At 36.6% G+C, this 21,342-nt stretch overlaps 1 protein-coding gene across 15 annotated transcripts in view; it reads right to left on the bottom strand.

Annotated features, from left to right (window-relative positions):
• GTDC1 (glycosyltransferase like domain containing 1) overlaps window positions 1-21,342 on the bottom strand; it is a 388,620-nt gene that overhangs the window by 361,183 nt on the left and 6,095 nt on the right. For 6 of the 15 annotated variants that reach the window (XR_007718269.1, XM_050751729.1, XM_050751724.1 and 3 more), the window contains exon 1: window positions 12,406-18,937. The exons of 1 other annotated variant lie outside the window; for it this stretch is intronic. The gene's annotated coding sequence lies outside the window, so the exon portion shown is untranslated. Of the gene's footprint in view, window positions 1-12,405; window positions 18,939-21,342 lie in introns of those variants that run through there. 8 more of the 15 variants (XM_050751734.1, XM_050751733.1, XM_050751738.1 and 5 more) reach the window with 5 other exon arrangements.

The following is a 21,342-nucleotide window of genomic DNA, read 5'->3' as shown; positions in this document are numbered from 1 at the left end:
TAACTTACAAATATATTCTTGCATGTTGTGGGTTGGTTTTTTTCACTTTATTTTTGATAGTGTCTTTTGAAGTATAAAGTTTTTAATTTTGATGAAGTCCAATATATTTATTTTTTCTATTGTCACTTGTGCTTTTGGTGTCTTGAAAAAGGCTTTGCCTAACCCAAGAACAAGTAGACTTACTCTTAGGTTTTCTTTGAAGAGTTTTATAGTTTTAGTTCTTGCATTTAGGTCCGTAATCCATTTGGCATTAATATTTTAATATACAGTATATTAAAAGGGTCCAACTTTATTCTTTTGCTAGTGGATACACAGCTATCCCCAGCACCATCTGCTGAAAAGACTATTCTTTCTTTATTAAATTGTCATGACACCCTTTAAAAATCAATTGAATATAAAAGTCAGGTTTAATTCTGGGCTCTCAGTTATATTCCAGTGACCTATATGTCTATCATTATACCAGTATTGCCCTGTTTTAGGTACTGTAGCTTTGTATTAAGTTTTGAAATCAAGAACTATGACTCCTTCACTTTTGTTGTTCTTTTTCAAAGCTGTTTTGAAAATTCTGAGTACCCTAAATTTCCATGTAAGTTTTAGGATCAGCTTTGCCTTTTCTGAAGAAGAAAAATGGCAGCTGAGATTGCCTTGAATCTGTAGATCATTTGGGATAATACTGATATCTTAACAATATTAAGTCATCTAGATCCATGAACATGGGATGTCTAAATTCTTTAATTTCTTTCAATAATTTCTGGTAGGTTTCAGAGTACCATTTTTTTTTTTACCACTTTTCTTAAATTTTCTTAGTTTCTAGAGCAATTATAAATGGAATTTTTACTTTCATTTTTGTTCACTGCCAATGTATAGAAATATAATTGATTTCTGTATATTGCTATTATACCTTGCAAGCTTGTTGATCTCATTTATGAATTCTAATACATTTTAGTGATTCCTTAGGATTTTCCATATAGAATATCATGTCATCTACAAATAGAGGTAGTTTTACTGCTTTCCCATTTGGACGCCTTTGTTTCTTTTTCTTGACTAATTGTTTTGGCTAGAAAGTCCAATACAAACCTGAATAGTGAAAGCAACGTTCTTGCTCTGTTCCTCTTTCACTATTAAGATGCTGGTTGTGGTTTTTACATAGATGCCTTTTCCCATGTTGAGGAAATTTCCTTATTATTATTAGAGTATTTTATCATTAAAAAAAAGTGTCAGATTTTGTCAAACGCTTTTTCTGCATCTACTGAAACAATCATGACCTTTATACCAAAATCTGACAAAGACATTACAACCCTACTCCCGGGTTTTACTCAGCTCAGGTTTCTATAACAAAATACTATACAGACTGGGTGGCTCAAATAACAGGAATTTATTTCTCACAGTTCTGGAGGCTGTGATGATCAAAATGCCAACCAGTTCAGTTAGCTGGTGAGGGCCTTCTTCCTCACTTGTAGATGGCTGCCTTCTCACTGTGTACTCACATCAAAGAGAAAGAGTGAACTCTGGTTTTTTCTTCTTCTTCTCTTTCTAAGAAGGCCCCACCCTCATTGACCTCACCTAAACCTAATTACTTCTCAAAGGCCTCAATTCTGAATACCACTGTGAGTTAGGGCTTCAACATAAGAATTCTGAAGGAACACACACAGTTCATAAGAGCCCCCCAGAAAAAAAAAAAAAAGTGATAGGCCTCATAAACATACATCCACAAATCAATAACAAAATTAAGCAAATCAAATTTTGCATAGTAAAAGAATACATCCTTCATAGATAACATAAAAATCCATGAAACAATGAGTTTATCACAAAAATGCAAAGACAGGTTTAAGATTCAAAATCTGATCAATTCAATTCACCATATTAACAAGTGTTACAAGAAAATACAAATGATTCACCCTATAAATGCAAAAAAAAATGACAACATTCAACATTCATATGCAACTTAATAAAAGCTTTCAGTATACTTAGAATAAAAGGGAACTTGCTCTACCTGATATGGGACATCTGCAAAAAACTTAGAGCTAATATCACATGTAACAGTGAAAGTCTGAAAGCTTCCTCCCTGAGATTAGAAACAAGGCAAGGATGTTCACTCTCACCACTTCTATTTAACATTGCACAGACTAGTGCAATGTTAACAGTGTCCTAGTCTGTGCTTTAACACTGTCCTCATCTGTGCCGTAAAGAAAGAGAAGTAACAGACACTAATATTGGATAGGAATAAAACTGTCTTTATTTGTGATTAACAAGACCATACACATAGAGCATCCTGAGGAATTCACCAAAAAAAAAGTCAAAAGCATTAATGATTAAATTAACAAGGTTCAATATATAAAAATCAATTATAGTTCTGTATAGAAACAATGACAAACTGTAAATTTTTTAAACAGCATTTTCAAAAGCATTCAGAAATATAGTTCACATCCTATTCACCTAGGATAAATTTAATAAAAGACCCAAGAGATTAGCACACTGAAAACTACAATATATTACTCAGAGAAATGAAAGAATAACTAAATTGAGGTATATACTATATTCATGGTTTACAATAATTCAATCATTTAGACGCTAATGTTCCCCAACCGATCCACCGAATTCACAAAATGGAAATTAAAATTCCTAGAAGTATTTTGTAAAAATGTACAAGCCGATCCTGTAATTGATATGGAAATAGAAAAGACAGAATAGTGAAAACAATTTCAAAAGAGAACAAAAAGAACTCACACCACGTGATTTCAAGACTTACTACCGAACAAACAGTGTGATGTTGGCATGACAGACATACAGATCAATATAACAACGTCCAGGAAAAAAACCCACATAAATGACTGGTTGATTTTTTTTTTTTTTTTTTTTTTTTTGAGACAGGGTCTCACACTGTCACCTGGGCTGGAGTGCAGTGGCACGATCTCAGCTCACTGCAGCCTCTGCCTCCCCGGTTCAAGTGATTCTTCTGCCTCGGCCTCCCGAGCGGCTGGGATTACAGACGCCCACCACCACACCAAGCTAATTTTTTGTATTTTTAGTAGAGACGGGGTTTCACTATGTTGGCCAGGTTGGTCTTAACTCCTGACCTCGTGATCCACCGGCCCTGGCCTCCCAAAGTGCTGGGATTACAGGCGTGAGCCACCATGCCAGGCCATGATTAGTTGATTTTTACCAAAAGTTTCAAGGTAATTCAAAGGAAAAGAACAGGTGGATATAGAAGAGACAAACCTTGATCCTTACTGCACACTATACACAAAAATTAACTCAAAACAAATCAGAGACCTAATGTAAAAGCCAAAACTGTAAAACTCTTGGGAGAAAACACAGAAAATCTTTTACAACCAGGTATTAATCAAACATTTCTTAGACATTTGCCAGGCACGGTGGCTCACACGTGTAATCCCAGTCCAGACTGGGCAACAGAGTGAGACTTCATTTCAAAAAAAAAGAAAAAAAAAAAAAAAAAAAAAAAAACACAAAGATTTCTTAGGTATTATCAAAAAAAAAAAAGGAAGAAAGTAAGCACAGACCACCAAAGAAAATGTCAATAAACTACACTTATTCTACAGACCAAGAGAAAACATCTAACAAGAACTTGTATCTAGATATATAAAGATTTAAAGAACTATTATAACTGAATGACAAGAAACAAGTTTGTTAAAGGACAAAAGATTTTATCAGCTATTTCACAAAAGAAGTTATATAAATGGCCGATGAATAAATGAAAATATCAACATCACTGGTAATCAGAAAAATGCAAATTAAAACCACAAGGAGATACCAGAATGCACCCAACAGTGTCTGAATTTAAAGAATTATACCAAGTGCTGGCTAGAACGTGAAGCAACTAGAATTTTTCCATACACTGCTAGTGAGTATGGTACAATCACTGAAGAAAATAGTTCTTCAAAGCAATTTCTTACAAAGTTAAGCATAAACTTACCATATAAAACAGCAATCTTACTACTGCGTAACCAACCCACAAAAATCAAAGCCTATTTACACAAAGGCTCACACCTTGAACGCTCATGGTAGTGTTATTCACTATAGGCAAAAAACCTGTAAACGCCCCAAATGTCCATGAACAGATACATGGATAAGCAAATTGTGAGCACACTTATACAACAGAACACTATTCTTTACTGAAAGGAACAAACTAATGAGACACACAATAACATAATAAGACTCAAAAACATCATGCTAGAGAGAGTATATAATGTATAATTCTATTTATTTGAAACTCTAGAGCAGGCAAAACTAATTCATAGCGACTAAAATCAGATCATTAGTTGCCTGGAGATGCGGATGAGAGAGGAGTGACTACAAACAGACACAAGGAAACTTTTGAAGTGATGGAGATGTTCTGTACCTTGATTAGAGTAGTAGCTACATGAATGTGTAAATCTGTCAAAACATTAACTTGTACATTTAAAATAAGCACATTTTACTATATGTAAATTATACCAATAAATATGATTTAATTAAAAAGAAGTAACATTCAGCCATTTGGAAATAGCATCATTCCCCAAAGATATCAATAAAAGACAAATCAACCTAACTACAGGTTTAACCCCTAGGTAATAAATCTTTCATGGTCTTTTATCATTCAAAAAATTATGCATTAAGTGCCAACTGTGTGCCAGAAATGACTCCAAGTCTGATGGCATAGGAGTAAACAAAACATAAAATACTTTGCAATCATCAAGCTTTCATCCTGAAAGAAAAAGATCATAAAAAGTAAAGCAAAATATACAGTAAGTTGGTTTGGGAAAGAGCAAATGAGACATATAAAGTAGTTGCAGGGAGAGGGACATTTTAAATAAGATGGCCAAAGAAGGTCTCACTAGAGATGCAACATCTCAAGACACAAGAAAGATTAGGGAATAAGTTAAGCAGTCATCTGGGGGATGAGCATTACAAGCAGAGGGAATACCAAATGCAAAAGCCCCAAGGCCAGCTATTCCAGAAACAATATGGTGTCAAATAGGAATGGGGGATAGTAAATGGAGTCAAAAACTGAGGTATGAATAAAGGGTAGGTAGAGAGTCAAAAAATGAGGTTGCAAAGGGGGCAATATCATTTAAGCCTTATAAGCTACTACAAAGACTTTACCTTTTACATTGAGTGAAAAAGAAAACAAATGAAGCTTTGAAGAATGACAGGATTTAACTTGTTTTAACCTAAATACTCTGGATACTGTACTGAGACCAGACTGACGTGCTGGGTTTCAGGTTGTGAGAGGAAGCTGAGAGACCAGTCAAGAGGCTACTAAAATAATCCAAGTAAGAAATGATAGTGGCTTTGGCCAGGTAGTAGTAGAAGGAGTGAAAGGTGATGAGATTCAAATTCTAAATATATTTTCATGGTAGAGTCAACATGAACTACTGACAGATAAACTGTGAATGTGAAAGAAGAGCCAGGGATGACTCCAACATTCTTGGTCTGAGTAACACCAATGGACTTAGATGGCGAAGATTAAAGATGAAACAAGTTCGGGTAAAAAGATCAGCTCAGTTTTAAGTATTTTAAGATTTATATTCCTTTAAATATCCATATGCAGATGTCATAAGACAGCTGGATGTGTGTCTAGAGTTCAGAGAAAAAAAGATTTTTTTTTTTTGGCAAAGTAAATCACTGGATATGATGGTATGTGTGTACGTGAAATTTTTAGGAAATAATCCATACTTGATTTTAATACATCAGGGCTTCAGCACTGAGACTAATGGATTGTTTGTGTGTTTTCTGATTTACATAAATCCATACAAGTCTGCTAGGCACTTCACACCTTTATTTTTACTTTCACATCTGAAGTACAGCAATATGGATAGATAAGGTGTGTATTTAAGATAATAACATGAACAGACACATTCCTAGAGCCATAGCTATTTAAAAGTGACACTAGCATCAAGATACTCATTCTTATTCTAAAGAGAGCTTTAAAAAACAATCACTTGTTATGAAACTAATTGCTCTGCCAAGTGCTTCTTAGGATATGTAAAAATCATCATCTTCTCTACATTTTACTCTTTTAAATCAGGGAAAGTAATAGACTTTGTGATTAGACTTAGAAGTTTGGTTTTGATGCTTATAACCATCCAGGTTCTAAAGTGAGTAACGTTTCCAACTTGATAATGCACACATAAAGGAAGACACATTACATATCACTAGAGAACTGCAAAGATGACATAAAAATACCAAGATTCAACTGGAATTACAACATAGGCAGGCAAGCTTAATTGATGGTTGAAAGCATTATTTAAAAAGTAAAATTATCATTTTCCAATGAGAATTACCTCTTCTCAGTCGCCCATTTCCATGGCTTTGTTTGTTCCCTCATGCCAGAATGCCTCTCTTCCTACTTGATATCCTTTTGTTCTTTCAAGATCCAGCCCAAAGGTGGCCTCCTCCACAGACTCCTCGGAACCCCAGTGGCATTCACTGTTACTTCCGAATTCCCATAGTACTGCCATTTACACATTTAGAGCACCTATGTAATTCTGTCACGAATTAACTTTAGCTATTTACACTAAAGCAAATGCTCCCTGAGGACAGAAAACGTCACCATCATCTTTGCCTTTCATGAAATGCCTAGAACAGTACCTTACATATTCTGTTTAAGCACTCACTAAATGTTTATTCTAAACTGAACAAAAATCTTATTAAACTAAAAAACTGGTCAAGTGAACTGAACTCAATGGAATATATGCTTTCAACATACTTTTCTGGAACTCACTTTTCTATCTCTCAACACCCCAGACAAGGCCCATTATTTCTCAGTCACTCTCAAGTGACTTCACAGAAAAGGGGTTATCAATTACAGCAAGCAAAAAGGTGACCCCTCCATCTTGCATAGTTCCCTATTGTGAGAGTTACATTTTTTTTTTTTTTTTTTTGGAATAAAAACAGAGTCTCACTATGTTGCCCAGGCTGGCCATAGACTCCTGGGCTCAAGTGATCCTCTGGCCTCAGCCTCCCAAAGTGCTGGAATTACAGGCATGTGCCACTGCACCCAGCTGGGAAACACACTCTTAGGCTAACCTCCCATTATCCTGCCCACAGTCCCTTCACATGGCAAGCAGCCCTCCTTGGCAGGATCCATCCAGATAACTCAAGCCTGGTTACCTCCCACCATCACCACTTGCACCACAAAAAAGTCATGCCTTCTTAACCACACAAGATGGACACATGCAGACTCCTCCACCTACTGCTCTCTCACTCAACATGCCATCTCAGTTAGCTCCAGTCATTCTCCTCCCCTCCAGGAACAAGTCTATGTTCAAGTGTGCTCCCAACTCACAGAAATGTCATGTGATATGGTTAGGTTTTGTGTCCCCACCCAAATCTCATTGTAATTGTAATCCCCAGGTGTCAAGGGAGGAACCCAGTGAGAGGTAACTGGATCACGGGGATGGCTTCCCCCATGCTGTTCTCATGATAGTGAGTGAGTTTTCCCGAGATCTGATGGTTTTGTAAGTGTTTGGCAAGCTCCTCCTTTGCTCTTCCTTCTCTCTCGCCAGCCACCACGTAAGATGTTGCCTACTTCCCCTTTCGCCATATCTGTAAGTTTCCTGAGGCCTCCCCAGACATGAAGAACTGTGAGTCAATTAAACCTCTTTTCTTTATAAATTACCCAGTCTCAGGTATTTCTTTATAGCAGTGTGAAAATGGACTACAATCACGTTTTCTCAAAAACTCTCTGGAAGGTGCCACTGCAGCATAAGGAAACAAGATTCTGCAGCTCATTAAACATCTAGACAAATTACATAATCAATCTACATTTCTGGCAGACAAATCCAAATCCTGGGTTGGAAACAAAAGGTCCGCTCCATTTGAATGACACTTTTAATCTCTCTTCTAATTTCTCCTATATGCGGGAAACAGGTGTTGTGGGTGAACCAAGTCTACTCTCTTTCACTAAGCCCCACATCCCTCTTTAGAAAGCAGGGTTACTTACTACCCTTTGGTTTCAGCTTTGGAGCTGTAGCAAAAATACTGAAACAAACAACTCCTGGTCATCATTCTATTATCAAAAGTGTATAATCCCCCTACATTTACCACTTACCTATTATGAGACCTCTCATTTTAAGCAACTCAATGTGAAATACAGATTTACGAAAACATGAGGGGGAAAGTACTGACTAAACATATCAAGGAAAAAGAAAAAAGGAGATTCTTCAACTGGTCATACAAATTTTACCTTAAAGATGAATATTATTCATATTTAATTAAATATACATTTTGTGAAGAGTCAACTGTTTACAATGGAAAATGTCCACATTAGAATCTAGATTAAAACATGCTACCTGCAAAATGAAAATGAGAAATTCTGTGCAACCAACCAGGTCAGTAACTGCATATCTACTTATCAATAATTTCATATACACTTAATAATCAATCTTATTATCATTAGGGCTTTTTTAAAAAAATAGATGTATCTTTAAAATATACTAGATTTCAGCTATTACATGAAGAATATTCCTACAGGCTCTCTGGCTTTCTAAGAACCACTTAGTACAAACCAATATTTATTCTTAGTACAAAACACAGACATCTACAAACTCGAACTAACAATGCATGGTAGAAATGGGTATAACCATTTAGGAAAAGTTATACATGTAAAGTTATACATCTACTTATAAAATTAAAATGTACCAATCCTATAAAAGAATAATTTCACTCTTACGTATTTAACCCAGAGAAAATGGAATACATGTTCATAAAACGACTTATAAAAAATTCTGTTTATAATAATATGATTTGCAATAGCCAATAAATAGAAAAACAGTCATATGCTCATTAACTGAAGAATAGTAAACAAATTACAATAAAATAAAACATTGCTCAGCAACAAAACAGAATGAACCACTAATACATGCAACAACATGGATTCATCTCAAAAACATTATGTTGAGGAAAAGAAGTCAGATACAAAAGAGTGTATATTCTATCATCTCATATATATGAAGCTCAAGAACAGGCTAACCTAATCTATGGAAATAGAAATCAGAACACTGGCTGCCTGTGGGGAGATGAGGAAAGGGAAGGCCTGATAGAAAGTGCGTTAAGGGGGCCGAGCGCAGTGGCTCATGCCTGTAATCCCAGCACTTTGGGAAGCTAAGGCGGGCAGATCACGAGCTCAGGAGATCGAGACCATCCTGGCTAACACAGTGAAACCCCGTCTCTACTAAAAAGTACAAACAATTAGCAAGGCATGGTGGCAGCTGCCTGTAGTCCCAGGCACTCGGGAGGCTGAGGGCAGGAGAATGGCATGAACCCAGGAGGCGGAGCTTGCAGTGAGCAGAGATAATGCCACTGCACTCCAGTCTGGGTGACAGAGCGAGACTCTGTCTCAAATAAATAAATAAATAAATAAATAAATAAATAAATAAAACAGTGTGTAAGGGAACTTTCAGAGATTATAAAATGTTCTATTTTTTGAATGGGGGATAGTTAACATGGGTGTATACACATGTCAAAATTCACTTAAAAACTGGTTCACTACGGCCGGGCATGGTGGCTCAGGCCTGTAATCCCAGCACTTTGGGAGGCCAAGATGGGAGGGTCACGAGGTCAGGAGATGGAGACCATCCTGGCTAACATGGTAAAACCCTGTCTCTACTAAAAACACACAAAAAAAATTAGCCAGGCGTGGTGGCGGACGCCTGTAGTCACAGGTACTCGGGAGGTTGAGGCAGGAGAATGGCATGAACCCGGGAGGCGGGACTTGCAGTGAGCGGAGATTGCACCACTGCACTCCAGCCTGGGCGACAGAGCGAGACTCCATCTCAAAAAAAAAATGGTTCACTTTATTGGATATAAATTATACTCCATAAAGTTAATTTTAATTATTTATTTATTTATTTATTTATTTTGAGACAGGGTCTCACTCTATCGCCCAGGCTGGAGTGCAGTGGAGTGATCTCGGCTCACTGTAACCTCCGCCTCCTGGGTTCAAGGGATCCTTGTGCCTCAACTTCCCAAGTAGCTGGAATTACAGGCACGCACCACCATCCCCGGCTAATTTTGGTATTTTTAATAGAGATGGGGTTTCACCATTTTGGCCAGGCTGGTCTGGAACTCCGACCTCAGGTAATCCACCCGCTTCAGCCTCCCAAAGGGCTAAGATTACAGGCATGAGCATCGCATCCAGTCCATAAAGTTAATTTTTAAAGTCACATCTGATATCTTACTTCTAGACGATGGCAAGGATAACCAGTTAATGTAAAGTGTAATCTTTTGCCCAAAAGCTGAAAATAATACGGATAATAATCATAACAAACTTACAGCCTAAGTCAGATTCTAAATCACAAATCCAAGTCACCCAGTATCATAAGATATAAGTTTGGCTTATAGAAATACCCATAAATGTTCACAGAACAAATAGCAACAATCAGCAGGTCTTTTCTTGGGAAGCCATTACCTGAACTAGCCGGTCACCTTTGACCACCATAAGATAGGAATACAACTTCATATTCAAGATCATTTGTTCCTTCTTATCTAGTATTTTCTCTGTCTCCTGGCAGTCTTTGAGCAGCTCACTCACATATTTCAATAACATCTATTTCTAAATCATTTTTCTGCTCTCTCTTCCCAAGTTGTCTCCCTCTTTGAGTAAAACTTTCTAGGACTATTGTACTTCACTCTTGAATAGCCCTCCTACATCTTACCTCTGTCCAACTGTCTTATTTGCTTGCCTATGACCTGTTTGCTTTTTTCTTTTCTGTATTTTCAAACAACTAGAAAAGTATTTTTCACTCTAACATTTTGAGTTCATGATTTCATTCATTTTCACCTGTCCTGTCTTCATTACCACATCCCTCACCAAGGTGCCACAGTACTCACATTTAGGCTCCACCGTGACACTATCTATCACCTTGGCTGTGCTTTACTTCACTCCTCCTGGGGGACAAACAGCAAAGCCAAATATCCCATATCATTTTGCTCTATACCTCAAAAAACATAACCAGATCATTTGACTTCAACACCCTACTGCACAGTTGACTTTTACATTTAAAAATGCTAGCCTAGGCAACATGGCGAAACCTAATCACTACAGAAACTAAAAAAATTAGCTGGGTGTTATCACATGCCTGTAGTCTCAGCTACTCAGGAGGCTGAGGCGAGAGGACTGCTTGAGTCCAGAGGCTGAGGCTGCAGTGAGCCATGTTCACATCATTGCACTCCAACCTGGGCAGAGTGAGACCCTATCTCAAAAAAAAAAAAAAAAGTGCTGCTGCTAAGGCCTTGTTCCTAACCAAATGGCTGAAAGTGTCCTTTCCAAGACGGTATTTTGTTACAGAGCTGCATATATCTGCTTATAAAGCCTGTAAACACTTACAGTTCTCATTTTAATGAGCTTCATGACACCATTATCCAGTTATCATCCCTGCATCCCAAAGTTTGGTAGTCAGCTTTGTATCAGATGACTGCTTGAACCAGTCCTCTTTCAAGTACTTTTCTACAGATTCTATTTGGAGTTGATCCAATTCAGCTTATGATATATACCAGTTTCTTTGGTAGCTCATGATCACCTGCCCTCCGTATATGAGTTTTGTACCATGGCATCACTTACACCTGAAAGTGCAGCTATACAATACTTTACTAATAATAAAGGCAACCCATTAGATGGTTGAGTTCTAGTGTCCAGATATGTCTGCAAATACGTCACTGCTTCTCAAGGAGGCTCCAATGTCATTCTACAACACCAACACGAAGTCACTCATGTTAAAAGCTGTTAATCTTAAAATCTTCCTACATGTATGCTGGCCTTTCAGATTTCTTTTCTATTTACTAATAACTTATCAGACAATCACCAGAAAGAAAAGGTCTCTGCACAAAATGAGCCACTAGCTGTAGGATTCTCTATTTCAATTCTTACTCTAAGATTGTGTATACACCATTTAACTTGTTTCCTCGTAAGGAAATTGGGATAATTGCACCTGCTTTCAAGATTTTGGAAAGACTTTGAATTTATGCAAAATGTCTTACTCAGTGTCTGGCATACTGGAGACTTTCACTACAGTTCATAACGATAACAAGCCACTCTATTCCATTGATATACTTACTCTAGCACCCTTCTCAATCCAAAAATAGAGTGTTCATGTACGATCTTACTATCTATCACAACACATTTAGATCTCATTCTCCCTTTCATACTCCACTCATTTCCCAATGTCTGGAATAGCCTCACTTTCTCCATTCAAAAAATTACCTCTGACTTTCTTTAAAGAAAAGAAGCCTTAACCAGGGATTTTGAGGTTAGAAGGAAGGTTAGAAAGGAACCCATTTAAATAGTCACAGCTATACTAAAATGAATACAGTAAATTGGTATGCAACAAGATCTTCAAGGTAACAATAACAAAAAAGAAAGAACAATAAAATGAATACAGCAATGTATAGCTACTACACCCTTACCTTACATAAATTTTTCTCCAAAATCTTTTCTGGAGTCCATGAAAGTCCACTGTCTTCCTCATATCCTATAAATATCATGACTAAATGGGACCTTTGTAAAACACACTGGAGAAAAAGATAAAACTGATGAATTCTCAAGGCTCTCCAAATCCCAATGTTTTGTCATTTCAGAAAGCAATTTATGAGAACTCACCAGACAAGGGAGTGGAGGAGGATAAAGCTAAATACTCCTTTGACCTGATACAAAACTAGTTTTAAACATCTGAATTTTCTTCTTGATTATATTCAACAAATCAATTAATGGCTCAAGAACCATCTAAAAGATGTGTTTTTGCAACTGTGTTCTCTAATTCAATTAAATGACACTATACACTCTAAAATGAACAACTTTTTGTACTCACTTTTATGAGATGGCTCTCAATTTTAATATACACAGGTAAACTTAAAATAACTTCAATCTATCAATCTAGATTTATGTATTCATTGGCATTATTATATTTTGAAAATGGTTTGCCTTAAAAGGAAAAACATAAACTGCAATCTACAGTGTTCTATTCATTGTTCCTTTCCCCTTATTGAAGGCTTCCAGAAAGGCCACAATGGACTTCTTAAATAGAATGGGATATCAGTGTTAAAAACCACATAATTCTTATTAAATTTACCTTATCTATAAGGTAAAAAGGTGCCTGCTGCTCTATTTAAATAAACACACACACACACGCACACAATTGTGGTCCTTCCTAAAGTGAATTATATTTGAAAATGGCAAAGCTTTCCAAATATTAACCACAGTAATTCCAAATTCAATTCTCAAGGTAGTTCAATTATGGCACAATAAATGAATGATGGCATTTAATTCAAAATCTCTGAGTTTTAGAATCCAGAACATCCCTTTCATTCCAGATTCAAAAGAGTTTAAGGTATTCAAATGCTACAACACACCTGTCTTTCAGTTACAGGCATTGCTTCAATGAAAAAACAGCTTAAAAACCATGAAATGAAATCAATTCCACATAAAGCTATTGTAAGATTCTGATCTCTAATCTGACTTGTAAATTAGATGTGTGCAACTTCCACTATCCAGCAACCTGCAGGTCTTTTTCCTAGCAGGATGGCGATGTTAGTTGCACTGCACTCTGACCAAAAACATGCAGTGGTGGCAGTGGCACAATGACAAATTGAATTGTATATGCTTTGAATAAAGATTTCAAGGTAAGTCATGAGGGAACCTTTACTGTTTGTTGATGAACTGTACATGCTATATAAAAAGTAATCTATGGTTTACATCTAGACTGTAGAGTTTTTGTTGAATGCTAAGATTTAAAAATGTTAAATATTCACTGAGGGAAAAAATTGAATTCGACACTGAGAGAATCCACACACTTCATTTCCCAGCACTGCTTTCAAATCCTCTATTACTGGTATAAATAGTATACCAAAAGCAAGGACTCTCAACCAAATAAAACATCAGTTTGGTTCAGAGAATACTTTGATGTTCCAGTTTTCTTCTGATTCAATACTTCTAAAAAATACAAATACATAGGTTTATTTTCAGTTCATACCTGCTTGTCAAATCATTTTAAGTGAATTTAATTTAGTTAATAGGTCCAAAAATATTAATTTATGAATTCAACTGTTCTATGCACACTAATACTGTACAGTATGATATTTCACTATTGAAGAGTCCACTGAAAAGGACGTTTTCCTAGAAAATTCCGAGTATAATAGCTTTCTGCAAATAGAAACATTTTAAATACTCTAGATGAAGGCAAAATTTCAAGAATCCCCTAAGCAAACACTTTCACACAAAAATCATAGTCCTGCAATCAACCCTTTTAGTCAAAAGACGTTTTTCTTTACTGTATTTCCCTTAGAGTGAGATAACCCAATACTAAAAGGTGATAACTATATGAGTTTCATAAATATAAGATCTTTAAAGCTTGATTACTAAAGCAATTACATTATGGAATGATAATATAATACACATTCCCCAAGTAAAGCTCAAATTTACTTGAACACCACCAACCAATACCACCAAAAATTTTTTTCATATATATATATATATTTTTTTTTTAGTCCTGAAGTCCTTGGAATCATAGTAGGGCTTGGTGCCATACTGGTGTCACACTCTGCCAGTCATCCAAAGAATATGCCAAACTTCTTTTTCAACTCCTTTGTCTACCAGTGCATCACTGGACCCAGCAGGCGGCTCACCCAGACAATTTCAGTAACGGATTTTGGCTCTGTGCATAATAGATGGCAATCCTTAGGAAGTATCCAGTTTGTCTTATAGCTGAGAGATTTGAACCTGCTGCAGATGTCACATCTAAATTCTTGGATGGATTTTTATCATCAGTGTCACCTATAAAATAAGACAGTGTCACCAATAGCATAGTCCTAGAAAACATCTATTTCAGCACTGCTAAGCTTTCAGCATCATGACTGATAGTAATTTATTTGCCTGAAAAGGGTCAACAATCTATTGCCTGGGCACTGAAATCCAGCATGCAACCTGTTCTTGTACATCTATGATCTAAGAATGAGTTTATATTTTTAAATGGTTGAAAACAGGTTTTTTAAGAAGACTAATATTTTGTGACATGTGATGATTATATGAAGTTAAATTTCCACTTCCATAAATAACGCTTTATTGGAACATGGCTATATTCTTTCATTTAGGTATTTTTCTACAGCTGCTTTCACACTACAGTGGCCAACTTGAGTAGGTGCAACAGAGTCCATAGGGTCCACAAAGACTAAAATAGTTGCTGCCTGGTCTTTCCAAGGAGAAGTTTGCAAACCCCTCGCCTAGATTATTTTTTTAGTGAGTAGGTAACATGATATCTACTGTATGTTACATGGAGAACCTAAGTGGAAAGACTATAATGTTTTCCTGTCTTACTTCTATGCATTCAACTGAAAGTATTTGTTGGGCCAGACCTGTTACTACAATGCAGACAGTTCTAGTCACTTTGGCCTCCCTCTTGGCTCAGTTTTGCCTCAATCCAAGGAGTTAATATTGACTTTGGGCAGGAAGAAGACAAGGAGTTCACCTTCAGGTCAAATTCCAGTTCTCCAACATTGGCCTGCTCCATGTCCCCAAACTCTCCTGGTTCTGAATTTCTGCTTTATATCAACCATTCTCTGTAATGGACTTCCTGTACTAGACGTCAGTCTAGTCTAGCAGTATTTCCTGCCAAAGACATGTGGGCAAGGGGCTGAGTCACAGCATTCTTTGAACTATGCCAGCTGATCATCAGTTCTGTCCCTGCTCTAACAGCCTTCCTGAACGGTGGATTTGTTTTGGGGCCCTGTGAACAGTCTGCATATTCCAACATTCCTCTTGGCTTCCACTGTTCCTCCTGGTCACGATTGCCCCTGAAGTTCATCACTTTCCTTTTACATTGAAACTTCTGGCCAAAGACTTCTTCAACGTTACCAACTGGCCTGTCTTTTTGTTATTTGAGTTCAGTTCACATAACAAGAGCCCAAGAAAATTTTATCTATATAGATGGATTTCCCAACTTAGCAACACCCAACTTAAAACATCTCTTACGTTTTAGCATCTGCTCCAAAAGAGAATATATCAACCCCCCCAACCAAGTAGTATCCAGAATATCCATTTTTTCCCTCCACCACTGCTACTTGGCCCAAAGTTTCTATACTTGCTTCATCTGAAAGCGTTACCTATCACCCACCACCACGTGGGATGCCCAAGATATCTGTGTCTCTTGAGCATTTCTTCAAAATGCCTCTCTTGCTATCACTAAAGCTTTAAACAACCCGGTTCTGTTGTGAGGGAAAAAGAAGAGTTTCCTGTCACTGCTGGACTGCAACGGAGAAATGTGTTTAGCTAGATTTCTAGAAGTCAAAAGTATAATTCCACACAAAAAGATGTTAATTAGTCCATTATGAGGCTGAAATGCTCATACTATTAATGGCACTACAGAACCCATCTGTAATTCATATTACATTGTTGCAGATAGTTAATTCACTCATAAATTGTAGATTGACGTTACTAGAAAATAGCTTAAAAAAATGTCAGGATGGATTAGCTGAGTGTATGGACTTCAAAGAAAACTGGTTTCTTGTTTGTTGGTTTGTCTGTTTGTTTAAGAGACAGAGTCTGACTCTGTCACCCAGGCTGAATGCAGCAGCACAATCATAGCTCACTGCAGCCTCAAATTCCTGGGCTCAAGAAATCCTCCCACTTCAACCTCCCGAGTAGCTGGGACTACGGTGTGCATCACCACACTGGGCTAATTCTTTTTTTTTTTTTAATTTTTTGTAGAGATGGGGTCTGGCTATGTTGACCAGGCTGGACTCGAAATTCCTGGGCTTAAGCAATCCTCCTGCCTGTCCTGCAAAGTTAGAGTCACTACTATCCTGAAGTCATTGGCCATGGTGAACAGCTCTGAAACCACAGGTATATCTCACAACCAACAGAGTGGTATCAACTGTGAATAGGCTGACAAAGAATGACCATTAACCATATCTCAATTTGGTATGGCAACCATGCAGGTAGCATCCATTTTAAAAACAAAAACCTTCTTACCCTCTGAATATTTGGAAAATGGCACAGCAGTCCACTGATATAACCAGAAAAAGAAACTACAGACATATTAACTCCATATTCCAAAGGAATATTCAAACAATTAAAACTTTAGAACTGTGTTCATTTGATGAACCTGGCCTTCTTTCCTTAAAGAAACAGTTTTCAATCTCTTTAGTCAGGACCACTTTGTGTTCTTAAAAATTACTGAGTATTCCCAAGAGCTTCTGTTTATGTGGCTTATAATTATCAACATTCACCGTATTAGAAATTAAACAAGAAAAAGTGTATTTATCAATTTATTTTAAAAACTTAATAAGATAACATATGTAATAAGACAATACATTTTAGGAAAACACAATGTTTTCAAAACAGAAAAAAGCTTTGTGCAAAAAATTATGTTGTTATAAAAGCTTTGCAAATTTTTTTCATGCCTAGCTTAATAGAAAACAGCTGGATTCTCATGCTGGTGTCTATATTCAATGTGTTGTGCTATGTTGTTTTGATTGAGCTACATGAAAAAAAATGGCCTCACACAAATATGTAGTGAGAGAAAAGGAAGTATACGTATTAATAGCCCATTCAGATAACTGTGGATGTTCTTTTTTGATACTACACCAAAACTTGACAAGTAAGAGTTTCTTAAGGGTTAGTCAAAATATGGAATCTCATACATACGACCTCTTTGTATTCTGTTACTTGCTTTTTGAAAAGATCTTTCAGCCATAATTTTGTAACACTGGTCACTTTGAAAATATTGGTTCATGGAGTTATATAGATATTACAAATCTTGACACAATTCGTCATACAACAGCAAAAACTCAACATTCATTAAAATCACCACCCATCTCATCAGGAAAATCTTTTAAGTACTGGGAAGCTGACAGTAGCACAGCAGGTAACACAAGTTTTCTAAAATTTTAATTTTCACTTGAAAGTTTGAATTTTATCATTGGCAACGATACTGTCAGTTGTTTTCCTTGAAGTGACAGGCTCACTTTGTTCATTTTCAAGAAAATGACTGCCAAATTTCTAAGTCTGAATAATCACAGTTTGTCTGGTATTCATTCTTTCAAGTAAAAATGATGTTTCATGCAAAATTTGGCTAGTTTCACTAGCAACTCAAAAAGAAAAATGACATATGTATTTTTCCTCTAGACAGGCAGTGTACTCTGGATATGCAGCAGAAATGCTTTTTGCACATTTCCTCTCATCACACCAAATATTAAAATAAAGTATGCTTAAGGGTCAAAATTTAATAAATCAGCAATTGTTATCACTTCATCAAGGACATTCTTAAGTGAAAATGGCTTTTTCTCTTTTCTGTGAATGCACAGCTGTGAAGAATACTACGATTACTAGCACAGTTGGGTCTTACTGCCATTTAATTTCTAGAATGCTTAGTTTCTTCGATCATTGCTTTTATACCAGCAGGGCAAATGTCAAAGCAGTAGAAAAGTCAAAAAGTTAGTGTTACTATGATAACGGTTTTTACCTCATGGACATTCCTGAAAGGCTCTCAGTGATCCCTGGGGATTTGTACACCACGATTTGGAACTGTCATCTCAAGGAAACACTGAAAGTTATGAATAAGTCACCATCCCCAAATCCATAGTGAATATCCCCCATATAATAAATATACTATATATGTGTATAAATTCTTGAAATCAAAATTGGTCTAATTTGTTTATATAAACAACAATAGTAATTAATATTTGGTCAGCACTTACATGTACTATCTCATTTAATCCTCATACTAAACCTATTAGTTAGTTGTATACTTATGCTACAGATAAGGAAACCTGTGATGAAGAAAGGTGAAGTTACTTGTCCAAGGTCACAACAGCAACTAGCAGTATTTATTGGACTCAGGCATAATCAAGTATTTTGCATACCTTCCTCTTAAGTCTTCACAACCACCTTTTTATTGTCCTTATTACCTTTTATTGTTCTTTTTTTCTTTTTTTTTTTTTTTTTTTTTTTTTTGAGACAGAGTCTCGCTCTGTTGCCCAGGTTGGAGTGCTCTGGCATGATCTCGGCTCACTGCAACCTCTTACTTCCTGGGGTCAAGTGATTCTCCTGCCTCAGCCTCTCAAGTAGCTGGGATTACAGGTGCCCACCACTAGACCCGGCTAATTTTTTTTTGTATTTTTATTAGAGATGGGGTTTCACCATATTAGTCAGGCTGGTCTCGAACTCCTGACCTCAGGTGATCCGCCCACCTCGGCCTCCCAAAGTGCTGGGATTAGAGGCGTGAGCCACTGCACCCGGCCTCCTTTATTGTTCTTTACATCTCTATTCTTTAAATCTTCATTACTAGTTTTACAGACTAAAACTTTGAATCAAATACGTAAAGTATCCTGCCCAAGGTTACCCAAGTGATGAATCATCCACATACAAGTCTGTCTGACTGCAGAGTACAATACATACTCTGTCTTGCTATACCACACAGGAGTGTATTATTTGTATATAAATAAACTGATAACTACAAGAGTCTTATATAGTTTTAAAGTCTATTGAGAAAGACTTCTATTTGGAAAGATTTTTACTAATTTGATTACCTCTGTCTTTAAATAGTACAAAACCTACTTTCTTTCAAAATGATATGCTCTAGATAGTTCATTAATTCACACTATTTGAATACGACAACAGATTAATACAACTAAGTTACAAAAATAATAATAATAATAATAATAACAACAACAACACTAAAAAAGACTAATCACCCCACGGGATATGAGAAAACTGAAACTTGGAGCAGTTACTAACTCCCCGCAAAGGCTTGCTGCTCATAAATGGCCCCAGAGTCAAAATCAATCTAGACTGACTGTGAAACCCAAAATCTGCAGTCACATTGCCTGCATATATTTAAGAAGGTCTCAGGCAATGACCTAGGAATTGCTCACAAGGTCCGGATACAGAGCTTGCTGATATCATACCCACCTACCCAAGGTAATCAAGATATGAATCATCTTGTATCTTAAAGACCAAGAGGTGAAAAGGAAGCCGGTGCACACTGAAAATAAAGAGCCATGTTTTCAGGTGTTCTGAATACAGAAAAAAGTAAATTCACTTATAAGGTGTCAGTACACATCTCTGTGGCTGAGACAAGCTTGCTTCCATTTAAAAAAACACAAAACAAAAAAAGCCTAGAAGACAATGTCATCACACCTACACAGGCTTTCAACGGATTACACAATAGCTTTCAGATGCCAGGAGCCCAGGAATGCTGCAAACCTTAGTAATTTGCAGCAGATAATCATTTTCCTAAAACTCTAATCGATCCATAAAATTTTCATTTCAAATTAGGCTCTATAAAGGCTAGGCATCATGCCCCAACCCTTTGTTTCTATTTTAAGGGCCTACACTGCAAAATAGCTGCTTAATATTTAAACTCAAAGGAGGACAGAGAAGGAATCACGGTTCATCTACCTCAATTTGCTCTTATAACCTGCTGTAACTCAACTTTTAGGAATTATAAACATCCTGAGATTGGACAAAGGAGTGTGGCTTTAATTTCAAACAAGTTGTATTCTTAAGGAGTCCCCACACACGTTTGACAGGAAGGTGACAAAATGGAAGGCTGTGGTGTACCACCTAAAACAGCAGGCAGTACAGGGGAGAGATGAGCAATTATACTCGTCACAGAATACCACACTCTGGATTCCTATGTAGCAAAGAAAAAACAAAACTACAGAGTAACTTTACCTCCCCCATCAATGATTCCTAACATGACCTAAAAGAATCACAATCTCGTAAGCAGCTGACAGATACAAAGAAAAAGAAAAAAGAAAAAAAAAATCAAGATTGAGGTCACGTCCCTTGACATGCATCATTTACACCAAAGATTCTCCCACTTATCTGAATTAATTTCATGTACCTCATTTCATTCAGATAATTGAAGTTTTCCTTTTAGAGTTGTAAAGTGTTTACCTCAACATAATTAGTAAACTGTCCACTTAAAAATACTACTACAAAAATTACCACCCCCTCGCCTCTACACATATACACACACTCTCCCACCATTAAAAGTGTAAGATTTTGGCCTTCACGAGAAATTTAATTCAAAAGTCCTCTTTAAAAAATTAGCATAAGAAATTTTACAAAAAAAGTTGTGGTCATTACGTTTTTAATACGGAGTGTTTGCATTACTTGTTAAAGACTTGGTAATTTGGGTGTTCAATACATGACTACTGTTCTGAAACCAAATTAAAGGTTTAGACCACTAAAGAGTTTGATGACTTGCCTCAATACAATAACTGGGATCGTATAGAGAACAAAATCAAAGAGGTCTCTCTTTTTTACGAGCAGGCATTTAAGGGCCTTTTAATGAGAATTTACGCTTTAGTATATAATTACTAATGAACAAAAATAGGGCCATTAAA

Source organism: Macaca thibetana, chromosome 12 (assembly GCF_024542745.1).
Source record: "Macaca thibetana thibetana isolate TM-01 chromosome 12, ASM2454274v1, whole genome shotgun sequence".
Lineage (NCBI taxonomy): Eukaryota > Metazoa > Chordata > Mammalia > Primates > Cercopithecidae > Macaca > Macaca thibetana.
Note: the sequence above shows the minus strand (reverse complement) of the source record. Positions and strands in the feature narration are given on the sequence as shown.